This window comes from Malaclemys terrapin, chromosome 1 (assembly GCF_027887155.1).
Source record: "Malaclemys terrapin pileata isolate rMalTer1 chromosome 1, rMalTer1.hap1, whole genome shotgun sequence".
NCBI lineage: Eukaryota > Metazoa > Chordata > Testudines > Emydidae > Malaclemys > Malaclemys terrapin.
In genome coordinates, this window is record NC_071505.1 from 84,236,613 (window position 1) to 84,256,636 (window position 20,024).

The window sequence follows — 20,024 nt, forward strand, 5'->3', positions numbered from 1 at the left end:
GTGTGACTCATTCCAGCAGGGGTGGTTTTAAAATGAATGTATTTATATATGAAGTGCGATAGTCTTGCAATGTCAGCATATAAGAGTGCTATTGCAGTACAGTTAGTGCAAACGCATGAGTTCTGGAATGCAACAAAGCTAATGGTCATTCTTATTTCAGCCAGGAATGGGTTCCTTATGCTCCTGTGAAAGTTCTGTCTTCCATAGATTTTAGTCTCTCTCTACTGCTCAACCATTTCATTTTTCCAGTGGAATGTAGCCATCATGGAAGGTAATGGTTATGGTGAATGAAAGAAGAGGTCTTTTAGATTTCTAGGATAAATCCCAGGCACCCTTCAACATCATTTCTATTGTGCTGGAGCCATATACAGTGCTATATGTATGGTAATCAGTCAGACTCTGCAACTCTGCTGAGGGGCTGTCTAAGGCTAGAGTCAGCTACTTATTACAGAATCATTGGGGTTGGAGATGGAAACAAATCTATTAGGTGGCCTATTCCAGTTCCTGTTGCCAATGCATTTTAATGCATTTTCTTGCATTTAGTTTTTAATATCCCCAGAAATTGAGCTTTTACCATGGCCTTTTACCTGGTTCCATACCTTAATAGAACCTGCTGTCCCAATACATTTTCCCCTTAATTTTCCCTTTCTTCATTTCATCCCATTATTTCTAGTTATATCTCCCTGTACCACCCTAAATAATTCTTCACTAATCTTTTAGTGTTGAATCCCTTCAAATATTTACAGACTATTATGGTCCACCCAGTCATCATTTAGACAAATGATGCATATTTACCACTTTTAATCTTTCCTTATAAATTAAACATTCCAGTCAATTTCTTTGTTTCTTTATGTACTCTTTCCCTGATGGGGGAAGTGTATGTGGGGGGATACTTGGTTTCTGAGGAGGCAGTACCACTTCAGACTAAGCTTGGGGCAGGATAGATGTCTGAATTATTTTAAACCAGGAAAACCAAATAACTGGTGAGGTAATTATACCTAATTAGTAGTTACAAAATCTACAGTTACTATAGTTAATTTGGTTATAGTAATATCTAATACATCTGTCAGTCAAGTCAGGAAAAATGTTAAAGCCCCATGGCCCAAAGAAATTCTTCAGTTGACAGCTCTTTCATGGGGCTTTGGGAGGGGAGCTATCAAGCAGCTGATTCCCCACCAACACGACACCTATGGCAATGGATGAAGTGGGGAATGAGGCAAACTAGGAAATGGACAAGATCATCAAGTTCCTCACATCATGGGCTGTTCAGAGACACCATACACGGGGCCTCCTGCCTCCGGTCAGTTCTTCTCTCCAGTGATGGGAGATCTCCATTTCACTCTAACTGCATGTTTTGTTTTGTTTTGTTTTTTAATAACACACCAAAAGAACTGACCTGGTCTCCTCAGTCTTCCCCTCCTGTGGTTTGTGTGAGGAGAAAATGCTCGGATTTGAATGAGGAGTAACAGTGATCATGGAGCCAGAATCCCTTATATGAGCTCACTCCCAGAATAACTTTGCAACTCTCAGTCATGGTGTGATTTGATTTATTTATTTGCCATTACACAGCCTGTCTCCTGTATAGGTCAGACTGGTCCACAAGTGGCATAGACAGATTTCTAGATCTAATGTGCCCGAATAGTCTGTGCATCTTTTATGGTGGATTAAATCCTTAAAAAGTAACAAATCTTAAGCTGCTGGTTTGATTTCTTTAATTGTGTACTAATAATGTACTTAGTCTTTTTTTCTCAGAAAGGACAATGTTTTTTTTTTATATGATGTAGAAAAAAATTACCAAAAACCTATTTGTCTATAAATCTGCTCAGAAAGACTAAAAAAGAAAAAGTTTTACCATAAATAGATTGTGGATTTTACTTCATTTTCTCAGAGAGAATCAAATACCGTATTGGGGTAGAAATTTGCTACTTATTAAGCAACTTCAAACAATTACTAGTCTAATTAATTATTAGTCTAATTTGAAAAAAGAGAAACAAAAGTTGTTTTGAGTAGCCAGTGAAGAATCATTACAGTTGCACTGACACTTACTTTCAGAAATATGTATATAACTGAATCAGATTCCACTATTTTCAGACCTAGATGCCTACATTTGTGCAACTAAGTTCATAGGTACTCAGTCCACCTTATGGACCTAAGGTTATACTGATTTTCAGAAGTGCTGAGCATCCTGCAACTCCCACAGTCTGCAGTGGGAGCTCTGCAAGATGCTCAGTGCCTCTGAAAATTACATAGGTGCTGAAAGCCTTGATACAGCATCTGGGATCTGGTAGTGTAGCTCCCCTGTGCCTGTGCAGAGTCCCATGGAAGTCACTGGGACCATACTAGAAGGTTCCCAATGCAGTAATGGATCCAAGCTGTAGATTTAGGTGCTCATCTTTAGGCACTCATGTTTAAAAATGTGGATCTGAGTCTCTTGATAGACTCACACTGTTACATTTTCATCACAGTTGTCTTTGCTTTCTGCCATGGAAGTAGAAGATACCACTAAAAGAATCTGTGTCATAACAACAACTTGGAGGAACAGAACAATAGAGGTAGTTGTTAGTTAATTTTAAATTATGTTTTGGGGGGAGGGGGTTTCTTAAGTATATTCTGTTGTTTTTTAAGAGATTTTTGGAAGAAATACTCAAACCAGTAGGAATCACCTCTTATAAAATTCTTTACTTGTTCTGTAAATTGTTGGCCAATGGCAGTCATTTTAATCCTTTTTTTTTTTAATAAATGATTAAAGCGTATTTAGTGCAGGTATTCTAACATTTGTAGTAATGTGTTGGCTGAAAAAAATCCTCCAATGTAGACCTGCTACAACTAAGTTATACTGATAATACAGCCAAAATATGATTAACCTCTTCAGTTTGCTGAGATAAAAACAAGCAAATGAATGTGCTTTCATCCATTCTTATATCATATGTCCCTAGTGAAATATGTTACATCCTACCAGCGTATTTAAATAGGAACTTAGCACATTAGAGTAACATTGGAAAGAGTATCTTGTGTGTGTGTGTTTAATTAACAATACTGGAGAAAACAGATGGTTTATTTGCTTTTTTCTTTAGATGTTGCAATCGCCCTAAAATGTTTGATAGCAATTTAAATAGTTTTGAAATGTGGTATGTTCACCACAGGATGATGATCGTTTTAGGTTTGGGGAATTGTATTTCATGTTCTCTTTTACCAGTGGTAATTCTCCTTTTGGCACAGTGCTAGGGCACTGTACACTCAGAGAAATATAAATCCAGGTTTACTTTCAGGTTTTGGGGTTCATGCAAATCGTAAATTCAAGGGATGTGAATGTATCATCAATACTGAAATAATGGTTCACATGAATCCTTGAAAAACAAAATTACTGAGTTCTGCTTGACTCTTCCTTTACCCTGGCATTATGCTTATGTCAACAGATTTGGTACCATATGAAATGTCATCCACCATTTGGAAACATTTTTCAGTTTGAGCAACCTTTCATATTATGTGTGAGGTTATTTTTGAGTGTGAATGTTAAAACTTTCCTTGAGTCACGAGTTGTTCATAATGTTGGGAATTGTGCATTGAGTAAAAATTATTTCAGCAGTAAATGAGTGCAACTCCATTAAAGTCAACGGAGTTATTCCTCCTTACTCCAGTGTTGAATTTGGGCCAAAATCTGCTCTGGTTTATAGTTGTGGAAATTTAGAGTAACTCTGTTGAATTTCATGGAATTACTTTTGAATTGCACCAGTGTAACAGAATAGAGATTGTCCCTTATTCCTCAGAGGTCTGCCATAAGTATTTTAGTGATATTAAATGGGGTAGAGTTATGCGATTTTTTTAAAGGCCCACTAAGGCTGTAATTTTCCTCATTTCTGATGTCAGTGTTGAGACATGAATGTATTTGATGTCATCTACACCCAATGACCTGAAAAATTCTAGTACTGTTATGACTTGAATACCATAATATGGTGCTTAAGTTGAAATTCTGCTATCATATCTGCATTGTGTATCTTTTGTGATGTGGGTTTTAAGTGAATGTGATTCTGAAAACATATAAGATATAAGCTTGTCTTACATGCTTCCAGGTTACCTCCATTCTTCAAAATACTGGTGTCTACCTGTGGGAGCAGATCCCTTAAAAGAAATGTGTGTTGGTCAAAAATGGAGAAAAATGCTCAAACACTAAGGGTCTTTGTATTCTGTAGTTCTTTCCAGGTGGATTTGAAACCAGTTTTGGGTATCTGTTACAGTTGACCTTTGATAGAATAATTTAGATGTTTGAGCCTACTCAGACATGTAGCCAAAAGGGAGCTGTCTGGTTGCATGCATTTTTAAACATTTGCAAGCTGAATCAAAGATCAGAATGCAAAATTTAGGACTCAGAGATACCTGTGAATTTGTTATACACTCTTGAGGACTTTGGGGAGCTCTGAGCCTATGAACATACATTATTCTGAATACTGTATTTTCTGCACTGAAAATTGTTTTTGATTCTACAGTGTTTGCCTTAATTTTCGGTAACTCAAAAATATGTAAAATGGAAGTAGCTTAGCAAGCATGTGGCAGTAAGATCTGAAAACTCTATTTTATGAGCTAAAGTAAACGTTGTTTTACCTTTTCAAGTAGACCTCATCAGAATTTGAGAAATTATAATACGTGTCCTATAACTTCCATTTCCACAGTTATAAAAGAATGATATACATTTCTTTGTAATTCACATTTGTCAAAAACTTTAGTATTGTAGCTGATGCATATTGTGTGACAAAATAATTTCTGACCGTATTTTAAGTGTAAATAGCATTCTTCTGATAATCTCAGTGTTTTCATAGAATAATAAGATCCCAATAGAAATATTTAGAAGAATGAGAAGAGGACTGGGCATTAGGAGCTCTTCAGTTAAAAATCTAGATTCTGTTACTTGCTCACTCTGTGACATTGGGCAAGTCAGTTACCTCTCTGTAAGATGTAGATAGTAATAGCTTCCCAGCTCACAGGGGTGTTGTGAGGATTAATTAGCTAATGTTTATATAGCACTTTGAAGATATAAAGCTAAAATGTATAAGTGCTAATTATTTTAAAATTGATTGAATATTCTGTGCTTTATTTACATAATATCTGTTCTATATTTAGTGTATAATGATTCTCGAAATTCTTTTATAGTTTATTCCAATGAGTACATTTCTTTAGAAGTAGCTGCTAGGATACTGGCATTTCAGCATAACATTGATTATTCATCAGTTAATATTGGAGGAAAATGCTTAGTGGTCTAAGCATTACTTTTGAACTACCTAAATTCCCTGCAACCATGAGTTTGAATCCCAGAAGGGACCATTCACTCTTTCATCCTTCAATGGAGTGTAATATGAGCTCTATTAAATTTTCTTTGTGATGGGCATCTGGGTAAGGCCTTTGTAAACCAAGGTCCTGTCTGGTATTTGTGGACATGAAAGAACCCCATGGCTCTTTTCAAAACAGTAGAAGTTTCCCTTTGGCCAAACTTCTACTTCTTGCATAATATTAGCCAGCTGGCTGCCATCAACCACCCCAAACATGGTTGCATTTCAGCATGCAAGTGATTCCTATATGCTATAGTTTGTGTGGTACTTTGTGATTCTTCAGCATGAAAGATGCTGTATGAATGAGACATTGTGAGCATTAATCAAATCTAAGACGATGATCAACATTTAAGGAAGTAGAAATACCAGTGACTTTGTGATCAGGTGCCTTTCACCCCATGCTCCGCTCCAAAACACTCATGTTCAAAACTCAACCCCTTCTTGGCATTTGGCTTTTATTAACAATGTAAACTCCAGCCCTAGCCATGTCCCTACACTTGGCTGTTCCTACCGTTCCTCCACGAAGATTGCTTAGTCCCAGACCCTACGTTCCTCTGCTCTTCCCTTGTAGCCAGGGGCGCAAGTAGCTACACCTGCCACAGTGAGTCAATAGACTCAAGTAGCATTTCTCTGTAGGGTTCCAGCATCACTGTTAGATACCACAATAATCCTCTCTCCCCTTCTCTGTGTTTATTTTTTTCTGGTTGTTGCGAGAACTGTTTAAAGAGCAACAACTCCTAAAATTTATAAAAAATATGAAGAAAAAAAAAAGCAGTGTTCACATGATTTTACCTTCCACTGCCTTTTGCTGGCGTTTCGTTCATACTCATTCCTAGAGCCCTTATGTCTGCAGGAGTATGAATCTATTTTATGGAGTATTTGTAAGGGAGGATGACTCACCTATAATAATTCTCCTCTGAACATCATAACAGATCAGCATTCTACCACTCCTTCCAAAAGAGAGCTGATGCTTTGATAACCTGTTCTATCTTTATCATTCGAATCCCTTTGCTACCTGTGTGAGTAACTTCACATCTTGCTTTAAAAGGAACTGATGACTAAAGCACGAGGGAGTGCATGCCTTCCATTGCAGTAGCTGGTAAAGCATGCCCCTTGTGGGACCAGAGCTTCAGAATGTTGAGCTTACGGAGTTCCCAACTTGGCCTTGTTGTAGGGATGTGGAGGCAGGAGTGGGTGATCTTTTATGTTGCATTTTCTCAGAGAACAACTAATATTCTTTCATAGTTGTGACTCTTATGATTACATCAAAATGTTTCTGCAGAGTTTCATCATAAGGTAAACTGCTTAGCATTTTGAAACTTGTAGAGTGTTCAAGACTTAAATTGATGATAAAGTGAAGAATAACTTAATTTATAGTTTGAAATGAAGCAACACTCGCTCTGGCAACAGTTAAGCAAGAAAATATCACGTCAAAGCTTTATCATGAGCTTAACTCACAATCTAAAAATTAAAATGGCACACATTAAATGGTTTACAAGCTGGCTAACTGATAGGTCTCAAAATATAATTGTAAACTGGGAATCATTGTTGAGTGCATGTATTTCTTCTGGGGTCCTGCAGGGGTCTGTTCTTGGACCTATGCTATTTAACATTTTTATCAATGACGTGGAAGAAAACATGAAATCATCACTAATAAAGTTAGTGAATGACACAGAAATTGGGGGTGTGTTAAATAATTAAAAGGACAGGTTGCTAATACAGACCAACCTAAATCGCAAGGTGAACTAGGCGCATACAAATAATATGCATTTTAATACACTTAAATGTAAATGTATACATCTAGGAACAAAAAATTTATGTGATACTTACAAGATGGGAGAATCTATTGTGTGAAACAGTGACTGAAAAAGAGATAGGAGTCATGGGGGATAATCAGCTGAACATGAACTCCCATTGTGATGCTGTAGCCAAAAGAGCTAATGAGATCCTTGGATGCATAAACAGGGGAATCTCAGGTAGGAGTAGAGAAGTTATTTTATCTATTTGGGATTCATGTGACTGCTGCTGGAATACTATGTCCAGTTCTGATGCCCACAATTCAAGAAGGATGTTGATAAATTGGAGGGGATTCAAAGAAGAGTAATGAGAATGAATAACGGATTAGAAAACATGTCTTATAGTAAGAGACCCAAGAGCTCAATCTATTTAGTTTAACAAAGAGAAGGACTGATTACAGTCTGTAAATACCTACATGGGGAACACATATTTAATAATGAACACTTCAGTCTAGTAAAGAAGCATATAACAGTCCAATGGCTGGACACTTAAACTACACAAATTCAGACCAGAAATAAGGTGTAAATTTTTAATGGTGAGAGTCATTAATCATTGGAATAATTTACAAAGCATCATGGTGGATTTTCCATCACTGACAATTTTTAAATCAAGATTGAATGTTTTTCTGGAAGATCTGTTCTAGGAATTATTGTGGGGAAATTCGATGGCCTCTGTTATACAGGAGGTCAGGTGACATTATCACAGAGGTCCCTTCTGGCCTTGGAATCTATTAATCTGTGGATCTGTATTTGGCAGGATAGCTGTTCTTATGGGTTTATATCTGTCATGTCTTAATACAGGGCTTGTCACAGAATAACATGAGCTGTGTCATTTCAAACTAGGATGTCACATATATTGCGGAAAACAACCTTTATGCTTTCTCTCTCTCTCAGGATTTGCTGACAGAGCAGCAAAGTTACCAGAAATCATCTTTCTCTCACACTGCATTTTCATTCTGCAGATACTACAGGCTTATTGAACAATCCATCGACCCTTCTGTAGTGAGTCCACTTAGTGCAGAATGGCTGCAGGGAAACTATTCAGACATCCCGATTGGAACAAATCCCTTCAGGATTTAACGCAGGTGTATGAAAAATGATGGGAAGATGACTCATTATTGGTTTTACACTAATGTTTGACAAGTACAGTGGGGGGAGTATTCTAATGACTATTGCCATTGAGAAATATACCATTATATACAATAATGGTCATAGCTTAACCCCTCTGAAAACCCCGAGTTTAAAGGGACATTGTTAACCTGAAGTTTTTGAAATGTGAAGTTTTCTGACAGAGCACACGTTAATTAGTATGTCCTGGAATATTTAAAAATCCCTTTAATACATAAGGTTTTCTTCTGCTCCTGGTAGATGTTTAGAACTAGAAGTGTCTTGGGTGGGCCAAAATGCTCAGATCCACTTTACCCTACTCGCTCTTTCTGTCTGCACACACCTGTCTGTTGCCCTCTTAGTTTCAGTTTCCATTTCAGCTTTGCTGCTGCCCTTATTGATAAGTGCCCTGTTGGGGGCACTTGTAACTTGAGGGGTGAGCGGCAACAAGAGAACAGTGGCGATGACCATATGTCAAAGTAAACAAGCTGGAAAGGTAGAGAAAATATTGTTTCACTTGCAATAATCACAGAGGCCACTCATGTCAGTAATAGCTATAGAGCATTGCTAAACCCAAATCGTGAGTCAAGCCTCAAAAAAATTTTGAGATGAAAATTTAAAAACATAACAAAGCCAACACAAAATGCATTTGTCTTCTGGTGGTCTGAGCCTTTGGGGTGCACTCGGGTCATGTTTTCAAACTTTTCTTTGCAACCATGATGGCTAAGAGATTACTTATTTAAAAATAATAATAATGACAGCTTAGATTCATGTAATCACTTGACTCCAGGAGCTACGTGTTTGAGAAAAATGCCAAATATCACAAGATTCAGCATAATATTGAGAGTCTCTGCAACACTGGGTACAACATTTTCAGCGGAAAATCTTGGGTGGGATTTTCAGAAGCATGCTTTGTGTTGGCCTAACACTGCTCCCATTGAAGTCAAAATGAGAGTTTTACCATTGCCTTTAATAGGAGGAGAGAAAGGTCACTAATAAGCACATTTGGAAATCTCACCGGGGATTTTCAGATTGACTGTGGCTCTTCCATAACTCCTTGTTTGTTGCCTTTCATAGAGAAAAACCTGAACACACATTCCCCTTTCATTGTTTTTTACGATTTTTACATGTGAATTTAGTATTAATTTAAAGTGTCTACTTAGCAACTCCAGAGCGTGATGTCCCCCATCCACAGAAGATGTGAATCACAGAAAGGAAATTGGCAAGCTTCCCTACTCTGCTTTGCTAGTGAACCTCAGATTTGTTATTGGACCAGCATTAGAGTGGAGAGAGACCTCCATGTAGATTCTCTTCCAATTCCTTTCTAAAAATCTCTGCATGAGTGACAATCAACACCAATTTTGTGGTGGAGACACATGTTCAGTGACAAATGGATCAAGGCATCCAACTGGTTTTTCACTGCAGTACAGCCCCATCAAATAGTTAAATATTTTGGTCACGACTGGTCTTGACTTCATTCCAACCTGGAGTCTAGAAGTGAAAAGCTATGAGGGCGCAATTCTGTTAAGTGCTGAGTCCTCTTAGCTTTCATTTAAATCAGCAGGAGTTGTGAGAACTGGGCACCTCAAAGGAATGCTTGTCGGATCAAAACCTAAATCCCATTACCTCTCCTCTAAGCTGTCCATTCCCCATTAGTATTCTCTAAATTTTTTACAATAACGAGATTAGCATGAATGGGCAGGAGCATTGGATTATTAGGCTTTTCTTTCCCTTGTGCATACGGTGCTCTTGAAGAATCAAGGAAGGAAGCATGATGTTCCCTTGAATGTAAATATATTCATTTTCTTACAGTGTCTCCTTGTCTTTAGGATATAGTTAGATTTCAGTGTTTTACTTTTCATCTTTGAACACTAAGCAAGTGATTATCAGTCCAATTGTGTGATACAATCTGAGATAATAGATTTAGATAATTATGATAAATGAGATAATCTGAGATAATATAGAAACATATGAAATGTTAATGCTTAAAACTAAGCCTGAGTTGTTATACTTTGGCCTCATATTCAAAGTTTTGCGTAAGTAGCATATTCAGAACTTAAACAACAAAGATTGCGTTCCATCATCTATTGTCAACAAATTCTGAAAGATTGTTACACACATTATTTTGTGATATAGTAAGTGACATTTATTTAATGCTTTTAATGACTGCATGTTCTTTGTTGCTGTATGTTGTTGCATAGGAAGCACGGGACGTTTACGCAGGTACGATAAATAAATGAATATTGGACTACATCACATAGGTCCTGGAGAACAAAAGAGGCTTTGCACTGAAATCCCTCCAAAGGTTAGTAAAGAAAATGTTGATTCTTGTCATGCCTGAAGAAATAAAATACAAATTACAATTTAAGTTGGTTAGAAATAGAATAGTGAGCAGGTTTGCTTGAAACAGTATTATTCCATTATTTTGTTCTTGTAAGTTGGTCACACTATAATTAACACTGAGTGGATAATTGTTTTTTCAGTTTGGTGACCAAACCAAAAAAATTAAACAAAAAAATCCTTTAAATTTTACCTGAAATTAATTTTTGTTTGTTTCTTTATTTTTTTAGTTTTGGGTTATTTTTACCCTTTTTTGTTTTTTTGTTATGTTTGTTTAAATAAATCTACATAAATTTCTAAACAAAATATCATTACTAAACGAAAAGTCAGAACATTTTGCTGTGAACACGTTAAAAATGAAATATTTAGACCTTTTAAAAAAATCATGTTTTGGCTGAAACTATTCAGCAAATTTGACCTGAATTTGTGAATAGTTTCAGTCAACTTGAAACCACATTTTTGGCAAACAAACTAGTCATCTAAAAACCTTTGCCCAGCTCTGATTATAATGCATTTCTTGAAAGCAAAATGGGACAGAAAACTTGTACACATTTTGTACCAAGTAGGTTTTTTTTAAAGGTTATTGGAGGTTCACCAGTGTTTTAATTTTTTTCCAATAATTCTACCGTTCCTCATAAAAAATAATTTGGCATAGAAAATGTAATTTCTGCATAAGTTTTATATTTTTAAGGCTATTGATTAATTGCAGTTAACTCATGCGATTAACTCAAAAAAATTAACTGCGATTAAAAAAATTAATCACGATTAATCGCACTGTTAAACAATAGAATACCAATTGAAACTTATTACATATTTTAGATGTTTTTCTACATTTTCAAATATATTGATTTCTATTTCAACACACAATACAAAGTGTACAGTACTTACTTTATATTAGTTTTTATTATAAATATTTGCACTGTAAAAATGATAAACAAAAGAAATAGTATTTTTCAATTCACCTCATACAAGTACTGTAGTACAATCTCTATTGTGAAAGTGTAACAAATGTAGATTTTTTTTGTTACATAACTGCACGCAAAAACAAAACAATGTAAAACTTTAGAGCCTACAAGTCCACTCAGTCCTACTTCTTGTTCAGCTAATCGCTAAGACAAACAAGTTTGTTTACATTTACGGAGATAATGCTGCCTACTTCTTATTTACAATGTCACCTGAAAGTGAGAACAGGCATTCACTTTTGTAGCCAGCATTGCAAGATATTTACATGCCAAATATGCTAAACATTCGTATGCCCCTTCATGCTTCAGCCACCATTCCAGAGGGCATGCTTCCATGCTGATGATGTTCATTAAAAAAATAGTGCGTTAATTAAATTTCTGACTGAACTCCTTGGGGGAGAATTGTATGTCCTCTGCTCTGTTTTACGCACATTCTGCCATATATTTCATGCTATAGCAGTCCCAGATGATGACCCAGCACATGTTGTTTGATTTACGAACACTGTCACTGCAGATTTGACAAAACGCAAACAAGGTACCAATGTGAGATTTCTAAAAATAGCTATAGCTCTCGGCCCAAGGTTTAAGAAACTGAAGTGTCTTCCAAAATATGAGAGGGACGAGGTGTGGAACATGTTTTCAGATGTCTTATAAGAGCAACATTTTGATGCAGAAACTGCAGAACCCAAACCACCAAAAAAGAAAATCAACCTTCTGCTGGTGGCATCTGACTCAGATGATGAAAATGAACATGCATCGGTTTGCTCTGCTTTGGATCATTATCGAGCTGAACCCATCATCAGCATGGACGCATGTCTTCTGGAATAGTGGTTGAAGCATGAAGTGACATATGAATCTTTAGCGCATCTGGCACATAAATATCTTGTGACGCCGGTTACAACTGTGCCATGCGAATGCCTGTTCTTACTTTCAGGTGACGTAAATAATTGTCTGAGCAATTGTCTGAAGTAGGACCTAGTGAACTTGTAGGCTCTAAGGTTTTACATTTTTATTTTTGAATTCAGTTATTTTTTGTACATAATTCTACATTTGTAAGTTCATGATAAAGAGATTGCACTACAGTACTTATATTAGGTGAATTGAAATATACCATTTCTTTTGTTTTATACAGTGCAAATATTTGTAATTAAAAATCAATATAAAATGAGCACTGCACACTTTGTATTCTGTATTGTAATTGAAATCAATATATTTGAAAATGTAGAAAACATCCAAAAATATTTAAATAAATGGTATTCTATTATTGTATAACAGTGCGATTAATCATGATTAAATTTTTTAATCGCTTGACAGCCCTAATGTTTTCCTCTGGTTTTCTAGTAATTTAATTGGGTATTGTACTGAATATATCATCATCTTTTTTAGCTTTCTGAAAATGCTAATAGAGAGAAGTTTTCCTGGCATGAAAAAGTAAATCATACACAAAGTTAGTTGAACAACATTTTATACATCACTCATCCTGTTACATCCATGAAGCTGTTCCATTTCCCTGTAAGGTAAGAGACCGATTTAGCTTCAGTTATATACAGATGAAAATATATAATGCTCCTTTATTCAAATTATAAATTTTTAATGAAAAAAATGGGAGTGTCAAAATGTTTTTCTTCAGAAAACAATATAAGGAATAGCAAAAGCTGTGTATATTAAGCGCAAAGTGCTTTTCTACTCTCAAGAGATGCACATGCTGTCTATTTTAATGCAAGTATGTCAGTAAAGTCTTGTTCTCCCATTGAGCATTCTAGTTAGTTTGCAGCTTCCAGGTATAGAAAATTGTCTTATTGAAGCTAAATAGGAATTAAATTAGTAACAGAATGGTTTCATTATATCGTGAGCAAGAGAGCAAAGTTTATATTACTAAAGTAATGACTTTGTGGGAGGATATAAAATCCCCTTTGAATAGATACATAACCCATTTATTACTTCTTCTTGAGGTACCAGATGGATAGACTAGTAAATATTGGGAACCTCTGTCAGGTTTTAGCATATGAGCTAATCACATGTCTTCAGTTTCCAAAAAAGAGCATATATCCTGCAGGAAGAATGGTTGAAAGACTATTGTTGCATTATTAATAAAAATAGAGATAACACAGAATTCCTGATCCCTCAGGACGATAAGGTGAGACTGTAATGTCCCTTAGGAAACAGTTTTATTTTATTTATTTTTTCAGCTAGTTTTGCATTTCCTTATTTCCACAGGCAACTGTAAAGTGTGGAATCTGAAATGCATACAGCAGTTCTGCAGTAATAAATGATTGGAAGTGTTCAATGTCATATGAATGGATTATCTCATTCATATATTTCTGTTTTGTATTACATCTGCATAGGCTTATTCTGCAGCTTTGACTAGTAGCGCACAGTGCGTGATGATGTACATAATGTTCTATGTCATGCAAGTGAAAAACAGTATAAGATAAAATAGTTTAGAGGAAACATCAAGCAAGATTAGCATTATTCTTGTGAAAAAATCATTACTAATCAATAGCTATAAACAGAAGAATGGATAGGGGATTAAGCATGAAACTGATAAGTATACCTATACTATATGCCTGACAATGACATATGTGGAGGTGTTTTAAAGTTAACATGAAAACATCATGTAATGGTACTTAGATTATAATGTCAGGCTGTCTATTTATTGAATTAGCATTTAATGCTGTAGTGGCCAAGCCTGAGAATAAAGGCTAGCAAATTTGTCCAGTAATATTTAACAGGCAATGGAGCAAGGAGACCTAATGTGTGCGAGATATAAAGCAAATGGGAGTCCCTAAGCCTCAATATTCTTACCCTTCTGACTCAGCTTACAAGCAATCTATTTCCACTGACACGTCTCTCAAATGGGATTGATTATTTTTGAACTATATTACGTTGTCTTCATATTTACTGTTTAATATCATATGGCACTAACATTGTTCAGAAATGACAACATAGTAAATCTTCATATTGCGTTAATATTATGTTGTCTAATTGTAATAGAATTCAGGTTATTGAAATTTCTGGGCCATGATCATAATGTCTTAGGTAATTAGGTAAAAAGTGCACTTTAGGAAAAAATATATATCTTGTATTCAGTGTAATCATGTAATACTGAAATGAATCACAATATTGTTTTTAAATGTCATTTTTTAGTCATTGAGGTTTTGGGGAGTTTCCAGGAAGGACCATGGTTGTACAAACATTTATTTTTACCACTCAGTCTATAATTACAGCTTTAGTTGCAGAAATAAAATAATTTAGAAAGGGTCCAGTACAGTAGGTGACATTTGGGAGCGTTAGTAAGAAAAAATAATATAATGGAATATAATATATAATGTGCTATTTTTCTTCCTTACTAGGACACTATCAGGTTAGAAATGAAGCATGTAAAACTTGTATTTGCCTTGGATTATATTTTATGATCTAATTTACTCTTCCACGTTTTTTGCTGTGTATTTACTTTTTATACTTCACTCTGGCAGAAGAAAAACGAAAACGTTCTTATCCAGTTTCACTAATACAATTTACTTTTTTTTTTTCAGAGCAAACATTGCAAGAAAATGTTCAAATTCAAACACAAAACTGTTTTCAATTTTTTTAAAAAGGATAATTTTTTTTTAATATTAACCTTTGTAATATTTTTAAAGCTTAAACTTTGGATTTTAAGTTTCAGAGTAACAGCCGTGTTAGTCTGTATCCGCAAAAAGAAGAACAGGAGTACTTGTGGCACCTTAGAGACTAACACATTTATTAGAGCATAAGCTTTCGTGGACTACAGCCCACTGCATCCGAAGAAGTGGGCTGTAGTCCACGAAAGCTTATGCTCTAATAAATTTGTTAGTCTCTAAGGTGCCACAAGTACTCCTGTTCTTCTTTTTTTGGATTTTAACTATTTCACAGTGTCTTTTTAAATGCCTCGGTTGTCAAAGGCTCATATTTCCAAATAAAACCTCTGTGTATTTTAAACCATGCTTGCATACTGGTATAGGGCAGAATTTTCAAAAGCATTTCAGTGACTTAGAGCCTAAGGCCCATTTTCAAAAGTGACTTAGGTTATGGCTTCAGTGCATAATTAACCCGGGTGATTGGCATGTGGCTCTTAGCACCCGAGTTAACTTAGCCTGGTGTGAGTGTCCCTGCAGCAAATCCTTACATGCGTTACTGTGCTCTCACTGTTTCTGCATTTGCCTGTGTGTCTAGAGGCATATCCCATGGTTCTCTGTGTTGAGATGCTCTAGGATACTTTCCCAGTCAATTGTGGAAGAACTTGGGGGGAATTATGGGAAGGCATTGGAGGACTATCAGCACTCAAGTGATTATGTGTGCATCTTCACTTCAAAATGAGTGGGTTCCAGACAGAGTTAGAGCCCAGGCTCTGTTTTAACCTATACCCTCAGCCAGGTAAGCTAGTCCAGGCTTAAAGAATGAGGAGTACTTGTGGCACCTTAGAGATTAACAAATTTATTTGGGCATTAGCTTTCTTGGGCTAAAGCCCACTTCATCGGATGCATGCAGTGGAAAATACAGTAGGAAGATATATATACACAGAGAACATAAAAAAATGGGTGTTGCCATACCAACTATAATGAGACTAATCAATTAAGGTGAGCTATTATCAGCAGGAGGAAAAAAACTTTTGTAGTGGTAATCAGGATGTCCATCAGTTGACAAGAAGGTGAGAGTAACAGTAGGGAAAAAAATTAGCATGGGGAAATAGTTTTACTTTGTGTAATGACCCATCCACTCCCAGTCTTTATTCAAGCCTAATTTAATGGTGTCCAGTTTGCAAATTAATTCCAATTCAGCAGTTTCTCCTTGGAGTCTGTTTCTGAAGTTTTTTTGTTGGAGTATTGCGACTTTTAGGTCTGTAATTGAGTAACCAGGGAGGTTGAAGTGTTCTCCGACTGATACAGACTAACATGGCTACCACTCTGAAACCTGTCTCCAGGCTTAAAGTACCTCCAAACCTGGGTCAGAGGTTTTTCTGTGTGGCTAGTAGGGAGGGTTGGGCTAAAATTCAGGTAAGAGCCCAGGTTAACTGTGCAGTGAAGACACATCTTTAGGCGCTTAAGGTATGTCTACTACACTGCAATTAATCACCTGAGGCTGGCCCAGGCCCGCTGATTCAGGGCTTGGACTAAGGGGCTGTTTAATTGTGGTGCAGGCATTTGAGCTTGGTCTGGAGCCTGGACACTTGGACACCAAGAGGGCAGGGTCCCAGAGCTCAGGCTCCAGTGTGAGCCCAAACATCTACACCACAATTAAAGCGTCCCTTACCGTGAGCCCTGCATGCCCAAGTCAGTTGCATACCTTTAATCGCAGTGTAGACATACCTTTAGGGGCCACACAAGTTTCACTGGCAGTCAATGAAACTGTGGCTCCTAAGTGCCTTGGTCTCATCGGATAAAGGAACTTAGGCTCTTAAGTCAGGCACTTTACCCATTGTCCTCTATGTTACAAAATTAATTAAAACGTCATTCTTTTGAAATGTGATTTGACAGTAAATACCCTGGTATTATTTAGAGTAGTTTAATTTATTTAATCAAGTCATGGGATGAACTAATCCAATTGTAGCGCGGTGCCAAAGTCCAGTTCAGTGTGAAAAGGCAAACTGTGATATCCTCTCTCTAAACTTAAGTAATCAGCGTAGTCTTTGGAATGGCAGCTCTAGGAATCCCAAAGCTGGAGGTGAGGGAAGAGGAATGTTTTTTGACGATCACTGTTGTTCTTTCCCCCTTATGTTCTTTCTAAGTGTCTGCCCATTCTTCTTTCTGCATCCATCTATATTAGTCTAATAAGAGGCTGGTGAAAATATTTGGGGGCTGGGAGAGAGGGGGGCTGAATCCACCCTGCACTCTTGCTGCAGCCAGCGGCTCCTGTGCCACAGGGCAGGGCCTGGCTCCCTGCTCCAGCTCTTTGAGTCTTGCTTCCCTCAGATTTGGAGGAGTCCACCTCAGCATCACTAGATGCACATGTCTGCAGGAAGGCAGGGCCCTCCACTTGTGATGCTCTGCCGCTCTGTCTTCCTGGCTCTGGCACTGCCAGATATGGGGCCTCAGGATCTCCCCCATTCCCATGGAACTCTCCTCCTGCCCATCACCTCAGGATCCCCCCTGCCCCAGGACTCTTGCTCCATCCGGGCAAATCTTCCTGGGAAGTGCCACTCAGGAACCATGACCCAGTGCCTCTTTCAGAATGGCAGAATCTATCTACACCCATAGGTGCCGATTGCATGGGTGCACTGGGACTGGACCCACCGGCAGCCAAGCTTCCCTCCCCCCTGAGCGCGCCATGTCCCCGCTCCTCCGCCTACCTCCCAGTGCTTCCCCCCCCAGCCACCACCAAACAGCTGTTTGGCAGCGTTAGCATGTTCCAGGAGGGAGGGGGAGGAGCGGGAACGTGGCGCGCTCAGGGGAGGAGACGGGGAAGAAGCAGGACCAGGGCAGGGATTTGGGGAAGGAGTTGGATTATTGGCAGGGAGGGGGCAGAGTTGGGGCGGGGACTTCGGGGAACAGATTGGAATGGGGGCAGGAAAGGGGTGCGAAGAGGCGGGACAGGGTGGGGCCTCATGGAAGGGGTGGAGTAGGGGCGGGGATGGGGCAAAGTGGGAGTCGGGCACCCATGTGAAAGAGGGGAAGTCGGCGCCTATATCTATACCTGGTGGGAAATGGAATCCAGCATAGAGGCAGGACTGTGACACCCTTCCTACCCCCTTCCTGGCCCTGGCACCACCAGACATGGGGCTTCAGCTGCTGAGCTGGGCAGGTGCATAGGTGGGCAGGGTGGCTCAAAACTAGATTTGAGAGGGCTGAGTTCTCTCTAGCCCTAGCCACCCGCAGCCTATGCATAGTCTTTTTTTTTTTTAAATCTCTCTGCCTTTTTGGTTCTGCCCAACAGCTGGACAGTGGGAAAATGGTGCTGGTGTCCTTAGTTGATGTACATGTCCTTTGACACCAGCTGTAAGTTAAACTGACTAATCTTGTGCAAACCCAGTCCATTTTACTCGCGGCATGGGAGATGAGTAAAGCATTTCAGAGTAGGAATCATAGCATTGTCTCCCCCATGTCTAGCTCCAGATGTCTTTAGGTGTGGGTGGGAAAGGCCATGCAAAGCCTATCAGTGTTTTTAATTAGAAAAAAACGGTAATCTTTGGATTTCCAGTCAGACCAATGGACCTTTGAGGCTCCCCTGAAATGCTGTGGGACTAAAAATGCTGTGGGGTGTGTGCCTCCTGCTCCTTTACACTTTGATCCTTTGAAGAAGCACAGTTACAAATGGCACTTTGCTGCTGTTGCCATAGACTAGTGCTGTAGCACTTTTATAACAAGAACTTTCACTTCGAGCCCCATTAGATGGGAGAAGCCTTAAACAGGGAGAAAAAAAGTCTAGTTTTTTTTTTTTATAGATTTTGTTAATGTTCTGTTTCTTTTCATGAAGCAAATAAAGGGCTTCCCATGACATACAGGATTTTGGAAACCTACTAATATAGTAATTAGCTAATTTCCAGTGCCAGAATCACATCAGTAACTGGAGGGACCCCTGTGAAGCAGCAGGAGTTGGTTGTGTGTGGGTTGGTTTTTTGGACTACACCACTAACTATGATGAGTTCCAAGGTTATTGGGAGTACAATTGCCACAGTACCATGAAAATTAAGACAGGCATTTAATTACTGTTATTAAATTATTTGGTGTTATATCATACTAGTGCAGCATGAAACACACTATAAGAACATCTTACTTATGTTCCAGCATGTATTTACTGTGCACTTTCATTACATATTTGTAGAATGTACTCATGAGATGTTTATATTTTATATTAACTATGAGAGATCCCAATTTTAAACTTTAGAGTGAATTTAGTTAACCTTCTTGAACGATCATTGCCAGTGGTTAAGGGATTAGATGGATGAATAGATGGGTGTTGCAACTTGCCATGGAGACTAGCGGATCCTGACTATTTCAGACCAAGGATGGGAGTAAATTTCAAAACTGAGGGCCCAGCCCGGGAAGCACACTGCCAGCAGCTCTCTCTCTTTTATTATGCCAAAGAAGCTTCAACTTGAACACATCTACATGCTACAGCAGCTACAGCATTGCATAGGGGGTGTTCTCTCAAGTAGGCAGGTTGCAAGTCATTTAGAACTTTACAAATCCAAAGTGATGCCTTAAATATCCACCTAGAAACCAACAGGTAGCCAATTCAGAGAATTACATCACTTCATAAGCAGGCTGCCACATTCCACACTAGTTTCAGTTTCTGGGTTGATTTAAGATAAAGTTGGAAGAAGAGCACATTGCAGTGCTCTAATCTCCAGGTGACAAGACATGCATCAGAGTAGCAAGGATCTACATCTGAAAGAAGTGGTCACATTCTCCTGGCCAAGTGATGATGAAAAATTGTCATTCTTGAAACTGCTGCTGTATGTTAATCTAGCAGCATTTTGAAATCTAACAATCCCACCAGTTTGAATTCTATTAACAAATGGCTGAGACACATCCTCAATA

At 38.0% G+C, this 20,024-nt stretch overlaps 1 long non-coding RNA gene across 1 annotated transcript in view; it reads left to right on the forward strand.

Moving 5' to 3' along the window:
* Positions 1-20,024, forward strand: part of LOC128830400 (uncharacterized) — a 43,082-nt gene that overhangs the window by 12,792 nt on the left and 10,266 nt on the right. Inside the window, exons 2-3 of the long non-coding RNA XR_008443574.1 lie at positions 10,426-10,529; positions 12,913-13,043. This is a non-coding gene — a long non-coding RNA (uncharacterized LOC128830400). The remainder of the gene's footprint in view (positions 1-10,425; positions 10,530-12,912; positions 13,044-20,024) is intronic.